This window comes from Mobula hypostoma, chromosome 1 (assembly GCF_963921235.1).
Source record: "Mobula hypostoma chromosome 1, sMobHyp1.1, whole genome shotgun sequence".
In the NCBI taxonomy this organism is placed as follows: domain Eukaryota; kingdom Metazoa; phylum Chordata; class Chondrichthyes; order Myliobatiformes; family Myliobatidae; genus Mobula; species Mobula hypostoma.
This window is the reverse complement of record NC_086097.1, coordinates 131,242,670-131,254,120: the sequence shown is the minus strand read 5'-3', so window position 1 is coordinate 131,254,120 and position 11,451 is coordinate 131,242,670. Positions and strand designations below refer to the sequence as shown.

The 11,451-nt window shown below is 36.5% G+C and overlaps 1 protein-coding gene across 6 annotated transcripts in view; it reads left to right on the top strand.

The window, feature by feature from the left end:
• The window catches only part of LOC134350498 (sal-like protein 3), a 73,444-nt gene that overhangs the window by 2,879 nt on the left and 59,114 nt on the right, over positions 1 to 11,451 (top strand). Inside the window, exon 1 of one of the 6 annotated variants that reach the window (XM_063055769.1) lies at positions 4,502 to 4,558. The exons of the other annotated variants lie outside the window; for them this stretch is intronic. The gene's annotated coding sequence lies outside the window, so the exon portion shown is untranslated. Of the gene's footprint in view, positions 1 to 4,501; positions 4,559 to 11,451 lie in introns of those variants that run through there. 6 annotated transcript variants of the gene reach the window in all.

Sequence of the window (11,451 nt, the reverse complement as noted above, 5' to 3'; positions counted from 1 at the left end):
CCTTCTCAAAAACGATTGCTACTATTTAGATGATATTTATTTTGGGGGGAAAACTGTGCTCTCTTTTTCTCAGAGTCGCGAGAGATAAAATAATTGCGAGAAAGTAAGACAGGGATCATCTTTTATCTGGTTTAGAAAAGTGGTCCTTTGACTGTTCTGGGCGGTACAGTGTTGGGTTTATTTTTACTGTAGCCCTGTCTTTCCCTTCATTGTATATTTTTGTGACAAATTAAAGCATCAACGCTTGCAATCTCAAAGTTCAGCTGTGAAGTCACTCAGACAAAAACGGACAATAAACATTCAGCTTTCCTAATAAAAAAGTTCACGTGACTTTACAGATATATTAGTGGAAATGATATTACTGGAAAATTGGAAGACTGGGATTAAATCTGTATGATACTATAGATTATGCGCACCGCCTTCATCTGGTCGGTTCCAGGTTAGGTTTAAATAAAACCCAACAAATTGAACCACAGCGAGTGTAGATTAAGTGCAAAATATCTTTTTTTTGTCATGGAAATGTTTTTTTGTTTACTTCATCACGTAGAGTTTCTCACACTTCGGCTTGTTTTGTGTAAGTTCTCAATGACTACATGACCGAATGAATGGGTTTATTTCTGCGGGGGGAGAGAAAAGAACAGCTTCACAATCAAAAGAACTACACTGCACCCCAGTGTGGAATTTTTACCATTATGATTGTAACGTGTGAATAGCTGCAAATCGGCTCTCACAAGCGATCCGTTCAACAATGTAACGATATCAGGGCATTAAAAACTAAATGGGAGAAAGGCCTTCAGAAACAACCCATATATATTTTGCTGCATTGTGCAAAAAAATTATGTAATAGTTAAATATTTACCCTCAAACTTGTATGCACGAAAATATCTGGAGTAGAAATCTTGGGCAGTGATAATATAACTTGCAGTAGCATTAGTAGGAAAATAGTCTTTAGCGTTGTGTTGAACGTCCGTATTTATTCAGGAGTTTTTAAGCAGGGCGCTATGTGCGAGGCAGTTGGTAGCTGGGGGAAAAAATTGAAGTTTAGTTTTCTCACATTCAGATTGAGATTGCGATATAATGCGGTGGTTTAATCAGATCATCACTTCATCAATCTGGCAGTCAACAGAGGAACAGATTGAAGTTCAGTGGGAGAGAATGAATGGCCACTTTTTTAATCTCACCGCTATGAAGACTGTTATCAACCAAGTTTACATGTTAATGTTTAATTGGGTAAGAGTCTCTGGGTTGTAATTTCTCCCTTTGGTGAATGCATTATTTTTCAGTGGTGTCATCTGTTGAATTCCTTAGCATTGACGGTGCAATAATTCTCATTTCTGACATTAGAGATGGTATGGTGAAATATAGAATGGAATTACCTTTACTAATTTAGACTAAAGGCATTGCAGAATTAAAGATGATTTATTTGATTCCACTTAGTGAATTAATACAGGAAATGTGCTTCTTTGAACTCCTGAAATAGCAGAGTTCAATCGTAAAGTTAATTGACAAGTGGGTAACTTAAATACTTGGAAAAGGACTAGGCATAATGTAAATAAGGATTTCTCATGCCATTGAATCTCTTAGAATTTCCAAACCGGTGCATTGCTTGACTGAGCCTCTTCAAAGGTTTATGCTTCAAAAACCATCTTTAATAAAGACAAAACACTCCTCTCAGGGTGCAGTTCTGTGTTAATATTTGCAGAATTGAATGATAATACTGTAGAAAAAAAAGCTCTGTGGGAAGTATTATGACCTGTCATTTGTAATGATAGTAATCTATTTAGTACAATAGCTGATATGCTTGGTAAGAGGCATCAATGGACAGTATGGAATCCCTGCCTCTGCTACTCGCTGCTCTGCTAAATTAAAACTGTTCGCTCATAGCAGGTTGAGTTTGCAACAACCATAAATAAATTTTGTACGCACAGATAGAATTGCCTTGTGCTTTTTTATGTCACATTAACGATTGATTAATGAAAATATAACATGAATTTTAAGTTGTCATTACAGAAGGAACAGAAAAGATAATTTAGCTTTAAATTGTGACAGATGGTGGTATAGTTGGTATAATAATTTGTTTCAGCAAAGGATGACCCTCAATTTATTTTATTTAACACTTTAATAAATTTGCGCCAGAGTATTACGTTGCCAACATTAGACAATGATGGTTGCAGATCATTCATTTTGTTAGTACCTGATGAGATCTCCCTCCAAAGAAGTCGGAAGAGAAAGTATTAACTGCTCTCTCTCATTAAGTCTTACCTTCATTTAAAAGGCACTTCTAGTTAAAGAAAACCTTTCAGTCGCAGTTAACGAACATAGGCATCTGAGGTAGTAAGAGCAGCACAACAATAAATATCAACGGCTTGGATCTTTATCTGCTTTATATATATATATTCCATACCAATATATATATTCCATACCGATATATATATGTATATTCTTTGTCAGTGAACATTGCCAGCACGCACAGTATTACTGAGTTGTGTACATTGTACTTTTTAGCATAGGCGTACACAGTGTAGTGTGGTGTCATTTTCCCACCACTAATAAGTAACTAAATGCTGCAGTGATCTCCTGTCTTCATTTAAAAAATATTAAATTAAATACTTTGCAAATGCATTCTGTGCTCTGATTAAAAATAAAATGTGTCTGTGGCTTTTGAAGACAATTCCATAGATTTTAAGGGGTTGGAAAAGTGCAATTTGTAGGCCGAGGAAATTGAGTACTAATATTATGCTGTTTTCTCTCGGAATTAAAAATTACAGTTTCTGTTTGGTATTTAATCCCTTCCAAAACACTTATTCAAATCAAGCTTCTGACTTGTTGAGGAGTAGCTCTTAAGGAAACCTAACTTGATCGAGAAAGCTAGAGTCTTAGACTGCTGTTCACAAAATGGTCTTGAAGCAAATTGTTTAAAAGGTGACTTGTTTATTTCAGTTGCTAATCAAAGAACTAAATTAATTTCACACCTAATGTATTTTATATTTCCAAAGTCCTTTTGCAAAAGATATTTTCAGTGATCCTTTTCATTGCTGTTTTATTTCATATAGCACATATACATAGTGACAGAAAGTCTAAAGTGACAGTTTCATCTTTGTGCCACTGGCAAATGCAAACACTTGGGATTTAGTTTTATCCATTTTCTTGGTTACTGTTACCAGAGTAGATTTGATAATTTCATCCTTTCTCGTACATTGATCAGAAATGCGCTAGCTGATTGCAATATAAGTTCACCAGAATTTGGTAATTCAACTATTGTGAAGGCTATGTTTTATGTGGTTGACAGCATTGTGAAAATGTTGCCAATAGTGGGGCTAAATTCTGCAAATTATTTTCAAAATAAAGGTGTTGTCATTTATGGTGGAAATGGTTGTTCTAATTTATGTGGATTTCTAACCTTGATATTAGGGAATGGTCTAACTAGTGCTGAGCTTTACTGCTGTGGAAAATTGTGTTGTGCAATTTCTCGACTGAGACTGGAATGTTTGGGTATAATTATGGTTATAAATTGTTGCTGGGCTTATTCATGGCTGCTAACAAAAACTATGGAGTTGTTTTGACCTTTTGTGCTTCCTTTCTGTATTAACTGTGTTGTCGTCCAGTGTAATACATTAGTTTCCTTTGTTTGGCTTCACTGAAAAGGTGGGATTGCATGGTGTGCCAACAAGCTTCTGATGGGTTCTCCCTGAGGGTGGGTAGTTAGAAGTGCTTTGACAGAGCTTGCTGATTTAACCTTTGCTTGGTTTGCCCTGCCTTAGGTGGCCACTAGATGTCAAGCTCATAATACAATTAGTACATCTGTGCAGTTGACCTTGGCGGCACAGTTTACCACTGTTCTGTTAAGTGTTAACACACTGAATTTGAGTGTTAAACAGGGATTGCTGTGAGTTTGTTACATGTGGAGGCTTATCACATGCCCATCCAGATAAAGAAAAGTGTTTCTAGTCTTTAAGTAAGGAGCATGCTTTTGCTGGGGTTGGTTTCTTAACTTTCCATATACAAATGTTGTCATGCTGTAAGCAAAATCAAAATTATTATTCTTTTCTTTTCCAAATAAATGCAGATGATGGAGTATCTTCTACTTTATCTTTTGTTTCATGTTTTGTCTTCACGTTTTTTTATGTTGAAGTGTGTTCACTTAAGGAAAACTTTTGTGTCATTGTGAAGGCCTGTCTATAGTTTCAGGATCAAATGCTTTCCTTTTTTTGTTGCTTGTTTTATTTATTAACTTTCCTCCTGGCAATGGAGCACAAACTGTATGACCTGGAAGTGATGTCATGGATGCAAACAGTGTCATAAGCCACACCTGCTGACAAATGTTGCGGTCCTTGACATGGGAGAAAAAGAGTAGGAAAATGGCTGCATATCAAAGCTGTAAAATGGGGACCACCATCTTATTTGGAACACCGAAAAAAAAAGTTGAGTATGCGTCTGTCTCAGATTTATCAGTTTTCGGTTCATGACGTCATTACGGGAGAATCTACATAACAGCACGAACATTGTCACATTGTTGAATTTGAGGAGGACCTTTCAGATACCATCTCAGAGCAGGCAGGTACAGATCCAATTTTAATTTTCCTAGCTTTTTTAATATTATGCTATTACTCTTAATTATTTTTTAATATGATCTATTGCACCGATGTACAGTGCAGCTCTCAAATCTTCTGTGGCAGTTGGCCACTGGAGATCATTTCTTGAGGGAAGCAGCAATCCTCGGCTGATGGCTGAAAGCTGAAGATTGCCTTTGTAATAACCTGATTCTTGTCAGCTTCATTCAATTGGAGGCCAACCTGCTCACGATTTCTTGAGTACAGAAGCAAAACCATTTGTTGGCACATTAGCGTCAGGCCACTTTTAGAAAAGGAGCACTGAAAGTTTTTAATTTGATGTGTGTCAGCTTCAACCTTCAATTTTACAGTGCTGTCCTCCTAAATTCAACGTGTTGTTACCAGCTTGCTGACAATGGCACATTGAGAGGAGGCTCAATGGTTTTTTCATTTAATCTCCCGTTCTCTGTTCATTAGTCAACCGTTTGGTAGTCTTTTAAGACCACCCAGTAGGTGTGTCAATAATACTCGTTTAAAGCTCATGCCCCATGCAATCAGTATTTTATGCAGAATAATTCTCATCTACACGTCAGCAGTTTTGGAAAGAGCATCAACCTTTTGTTTCTTCAAGGAAATCTTGTACTCTCTGAAATCTCGGTACTCTTTCAAAGAGGATAGAGTAATGCATCATATCAGGAATGTTTCAGCCCTATTCACATTTGAGCTTTGTGTACAAAGAGCTGATTGTTTTGTCCGAGCAATGCAATGCTCTAATACTGAGAAAATGCAACTGTTCCAATAGAACCCTATGGCAGGCTGTACCACAGGTGGTTCCATGTTACAGATCCTGAGATTTGGGCCACTGAATAGATTATAATGAATGTGCCAGGTCAGTGATATGGTTTAGCATAGCGAGAGTGCCCTCGTCTGTTCAGCCTCTTGCTGGCAGTCTTTTTGATTGCAAGACCACGGTGGGAGAATCTGCCATTCATTCTGGAATTTTTCCCGTATTGTTAAACTCTGTGGGAAATCCCTATTTATCTCTGCCTGTCTCCCAGCATGAGCTCTGTCTGTGGTGATTCATCCTCTTTTCACAGCATTCCAGGCACCATAAAGAGTTAAAAAACACAATTAATTTTATTCAACTAGCAGAGATCGCTTCATCACAAATTTTCAGTGAAAATATACCACAAGGGAACATTCAGATGAACTTCTACTCCACGTAATACAGACATTAGTCCTTTTCTTCTGCTACTTAAGTTGAACAGTTATTTGCAATTGGCACCAGTCTTCTGGAAAAAGTTCAGTGTGGTTTTTATATTAAAAATACCTTGAATTATGCATTTTAAAAATGCTTGGCCTGTTAATATTGAGTTTCTTTCTTCAGGATACTATGATTAGTAAGTATCTGAAGCAATCTTTAAAAATTGTTTACTTTTACCTACATGCATGATCTTATTTTTGTTCTGTTCACGTTTATTTAAATGCAAACGTGACCCAAAGTAAAGTTCTGCAGCAAATGTGCCTTTTAATTTAAGACTGGCATAATCATTCAGTATTGAAATTGCAGTTTGAGTATGCAAAGTGTTTTGGGCACCAACAACTTCCTTGCCCACACTGACCTAATACACATAATCAGCTTTAGCTGTACCTTAAATATGAACAACATGGCTAGGGATTGCAAAGGAGCGCTTTGCATTTCAGATTGTGCATTGGAGTGCCAGAAGTTTTAGTGCTTTACGACTGTAAATAAGATGGAACAAACATATTTTTATTTTGTCGCCAGGAAATTTTGGCAGATGTTGTCGTGGATGAGAAAGCGAGAAATGTCCAACAGTATATCCAGTGTAAAGCAAATCATAAAGTTTTTTATATAGAAGTTATGATTAGAATGCTTTTAACTGAATTAGCTATTAGACTGCATAATTAAAAATATACCTTCTGGAAAATAAGCCTTAACGTAAACCTTTAATTATGTCAGGATTTGTGATGTGTATTGACTTCCATTTTAACAAACTTTGTAGCTTAATAAATTAATGCAATTTCCAGGCATGCAAACAGGCTTGTGCCGATGGAGGATTGAAGGTTATGAAAGTGATGGATGATAATGGTTATTAGTTGTGTTGAATACTGTATTTGTGTTATGTTTTGCCTTCTTGAAAACAATGGCTATTGTTTAGATATGTTTTTGGACTATAGGAAATGGTAAGATTGGCAAAAAGAAAATTAGTTCATTTCAGATACTTTGTGTTAACATCTGCAAGTTTAAGAAAAAAGTTGTTTTTCGTGGAAAAGCCCTCTATTTTTGGATAGCCGTTAGAATAAGGAATAATAAGTACCAGCCAGGAAGCTAATGGCCATAATTTAACTTGGAGGTTCTGAATGCATAAATCACAGAAGAGAGGCTTGAGTGGTTAATGAATGTTTCAGAATACAAAGATTGAATTACAGTCCCTAATGCCCTCTGTGATTCTTTTTCACAAATGTATGTATAACCAGATAGGGGCTCTTTAAGCAATAGTTTGGAGTAAGATGTATTTGTGTTTAACTTTTCCTGTATAACTGTTGTATGCTTACAAAAGTATTATTCAAAGACCAGAATGGTTTCTGTGATGTCCCAGAACAACAGAGCGAAAAAGCTATGATTTATCAAAAGTGTTTTGTAGGTAAGCACTTGACCGGACCAGACCCAGTCTCTAAAAGATATTTTCAACGGAAAGTTGTTGCAAGAGCACACATTATGGAATAGAAAGTGTCTATTTTGATATGCAACTTTTTTTTAGAACAGTACTCCTTGGGAGAAATATCCAGAAATGATCTGTTGACTCTAAAGTATAGGTGGAAATTTTGCATTAAGAACTGCCAATGCAAAGATGAATTTCAATAGTCCCATTGTAATATTGCTCATGGGTTTCGGTAACCAATGATAGGTAACTATCTTTATTATGCCAGGAAATTCAAGATGCACAGATTGATTTGAAGAGCTTGCAAATTAAGTCTGTCAATGGACCTACTTACACTCAATGTTCTGGTACAGTACAGGATAAGTCATCGTTTGAAAACAGATTCAGCAGTGATTTAAATAATTTGCTTGTTATTTGTCAGTATTTACTGGTTACCTTAATTATTTGCAAGATTCAAGTAAATTACTAATACTCCTAACGAGTATCAGTAAATTTTTTAAAGCAACATGTCTTCTAACTCAGTCTGCCATTCTTGTGCACTTTATTGTGGAATTCACAGGTGCAATACGTAATTTACACAAATATTCCTACCAGGAGACTGTTTGAAAATGTAGATCTGAAGACATATTTCAGATACGTTACATTTTAGGAAAAACTTTACTTTCGATAGTTGTTTATAGTCAGTTGCCAGCTGCTTTGGAATTCCACCAAACTTTGCCCAAATTGGCCTTACCAATGCAAAATTTACTGTATCCTGACCTATCTGTCTTTTTAAGAATGCACAGTTTACAGCCTTCTTTCATTAGAAAAAAATAACATAATAATATTGAAATTAATACCAAACTAAATTACTATTTTATAGGTAAAAATATAGCACTACCAAAAATTAATTGCTTTTTTTCCTTTATAAAAACAATGCATTATAGAGGACCTTTCTATAGAAAACAAATTTAACAAAAAGCTTAAATCAAAATATCACTCTATTTTCTACCAAATAGAACATATGAGAAACTGAAGATAAATTTAAACAATTTATTGTCGGTATAAAGGTGAGGCACAACAATATAATGAAAATACTAACAAATTTTGCCTCAAATTCTATGTATTTCTTGAAATAGTCATTCTTTTATTGGTAGATGTTAACAACAATAGTTCCCATTTAAACAGAACTTTTAACATATTGGAAGAAAGATCCAATGTGATTTCTGGGAATATTATCAAACATAGCAATTGACACCAAATTATCTATTCAGGAAAATGACTATAGATTTAAAACAATGTCGTTTGAGATGTAGGGGGATATCACTTTATCGTAAGCACCCTGGAGTGGATCACAATATAGAACCTTTAATATTGTGCGCTTATTTCAAGGTTCAATGTTCTGTACCAAATGAGCAGGTGGTATATTATTTGAAATCATATTTTGTATTTAGATTGCTGATTGAATCTTGTACGGATCTATTGACAAGAGATAAATTCAGTAATGGTACTCCACTTAAATGGCACCATGGCAGGAGCTACTGCAGACTGTATCACATTCATGTCAAGGTTTACTCTTATATTGTACCAGGGGTGGATGTCAGCAAGGGATTTGAATTAGGCTGTTTACAAGGGTTTGATTTGAATCACTCTAGCGCACTGTTGTTATCAAATCAGCACTGAGAGTTTTGTTTATGACATTTTGCAGTACCATATGAACAGTGTGAACAGAACATGTGTAAGATTAACATTGTGTAGTTAAACACAGAACAACTGCAAATTAAGGACAAAAATTGAACTACTACTTAAAAGTAAATAGAGGTAGAGTTGGGAATTTACGTCTGTGACCAGCTGAATAGTTAATTCAAATTCCATCTGTTTTCCCTTTTTTTGTGCTTGTAATGTTGTTCACTATTACCCAAACCAGCGATTTGGGGATTCTTGCTATTTAGCTTCTGTGACTTGCGGCAGTGTGAAGCAGTAACAGATTAAAAAAAACAATCTATTTGTCCTGAAGGTTTTTGTCTCCACCAGTAATAACAGAAATTATTTTGATCCGTGGATAGAGTTTTTTTTTAAAGGATGCTTTCTAGAAAGGGTTGCTAATATGCCATTAGCCCCTTTCACTCAGCGCTAGGCTGCCTGATACAGTTTATGCCAGGCTGTTCATGCATCAGCAGCATTGTAATGGATACATGAAATTGGGTCTCTTGAAATTCTAAAGTCATTTTACAGCATATAAATTGTATTTATGTATTGGTGATAAGTGATACCACTTTTCTTTTAAATTCTGTCTTCCTTTTCTGCTTTCTCTTTGATCTTTAAAATGTGGCCCCTTTCCCTATTATAATAAAGCATGCTCCTTAATCTTTGTTGCAATAAAGAAGGATTAGAACACCCTTGGAATAACTGTATGGATTGTGTTGTCTGTCTCACTTGGCAGACTCTACTCGTACCATCAGTATCACTTTGCTTCAGTCTCACTGGCTCTGCATCCATTGCTCTGCATACATTGACACCCCACTCCTGCCCCCACACGAAGAAAGGTGACAGAGTGGTTTATCTTCACACATGGGCTTCAGTGTGTAGATAATAGTGATTCTGAATCTTCTTGAATATTAAAATAAAAGGATATATTATGACATGAACACAGTTGCCACATTGAAATCTCCAAATTGGTGGATCTGAATTGCACAGCTATGGTTTTTTATGTTTGTTTCTGCTTGGAAAGTAGTTCCATTAATGTCAATATTTGAAATAACAATCCTAAAATAGTAATGTTCTACGGGTTTTGTACATTTTTGGATGTTTTTGGTTTGGCAGAAACTGTTTCAGTTGAATTCCATTTTCTTTAATTTATACAACAATTTCTTTCAGTTTCTTCAGATAAATGTAAAGATATTTAAATACTTCTCTTCTGTTCAACAAGCCTCCTTCCAATCTCCATACTGAGTTCACAGCACACAGTCTTGGCTCTGCTTAATTCATTAGCTAAGGCTTGGTCCAATGCTAGTTGAGAATGAGACAATGTTCTTAAATGCCCCTTGTGTTATATATAAAGCTGAAATATAACATAAGAGATTCAGCAGATGCTGAAAATCCAGAGCAACACACACAATGCTGGAGGAACTCAGCAGGCCAGGCAACATCTATGGAAAAGAGTACAGTTGACGTTTCAGGCCAAGTCTATTCTTCAGGACTGGAAAGGAAGGGGGAAAACACCAGAATAAAAAGGTTGGAGGGGGGAGGTGGACTAGCTATTAGGTGATAGGTGAAGCCAGTTGGGTGGGGAAGGTAAGGGGTTGGAGAAGAAGGAATCTGATAAGAGAGGAGAGTGGGCCATGGGAAAAAGAGAAAAATGAGGGGCATTGGGGGAGGTGATAGGCATGTAAGAGGCCATATTGGGGAGTAGAAGAAAAGGGAATGGGGAAGAAGAAAGAAAAGAAAGAGAAAAGACAACTTACCAAAAGGAGAAATGGATGTTCATGCCATCGGGTTGGAGGTTACTGAAAATGGCACTGGAAGCCAGGTGGAACAAGATGGCAGTGAAGGCAAGGTCCCAGGCAGGACAGATGCGTGGTTGGCTTTGTTTGCTCTCCATGTCCCCAGTTCCCAAGCCCCAGTGTAGATCATTATGATGAATAGCACTGAAGTCTTGATCAGTCCTGACTTGAGTTTCAATCCCACATTATGTCCATCAGCAGGATGCTATTATTATATAATTTAATGTAAACCTTCAGTGGTCCTTAATTACTTGATTCTTTGAATTAAGGGTCTTTGCCCTCATTTTCAAACCCCCCATCTTAAATCTTGTTTGAGCTTTATGCTCTTGCCACTTGAACACTGGTCTACACACAGTGGAATTCAGACTTCTCTAAACCTTTTCATTTTGCTGCATCTCTGCCCATTTTCAAAATCTTGTTTAAAACCTCCTTCCAACAATGCTGGAGCCAAATCTCTGATTTTATCTGACTGGCTCCTCTCATGTTGAGAGTGTTCTTTCTCTATGTGAATTCAAGTGTTAGAGTTGCATGTGCTTCGCAGCCCGTGAACCTTGCTGCATTTAAGATGAATCTCGCTGCATGTAAGAAGCCTAGCTCTGAATTTCTCTGGTGAATGCCTAAGTGTTTATTTTATTTGTTTACTTTTAGCAATACAATGCGGAGTAGGCCCTTCTGGCTCGTTGAGCCACACCACCCCAGCAACCCCCAAGAAACCGAATTAACCTGAACATAATC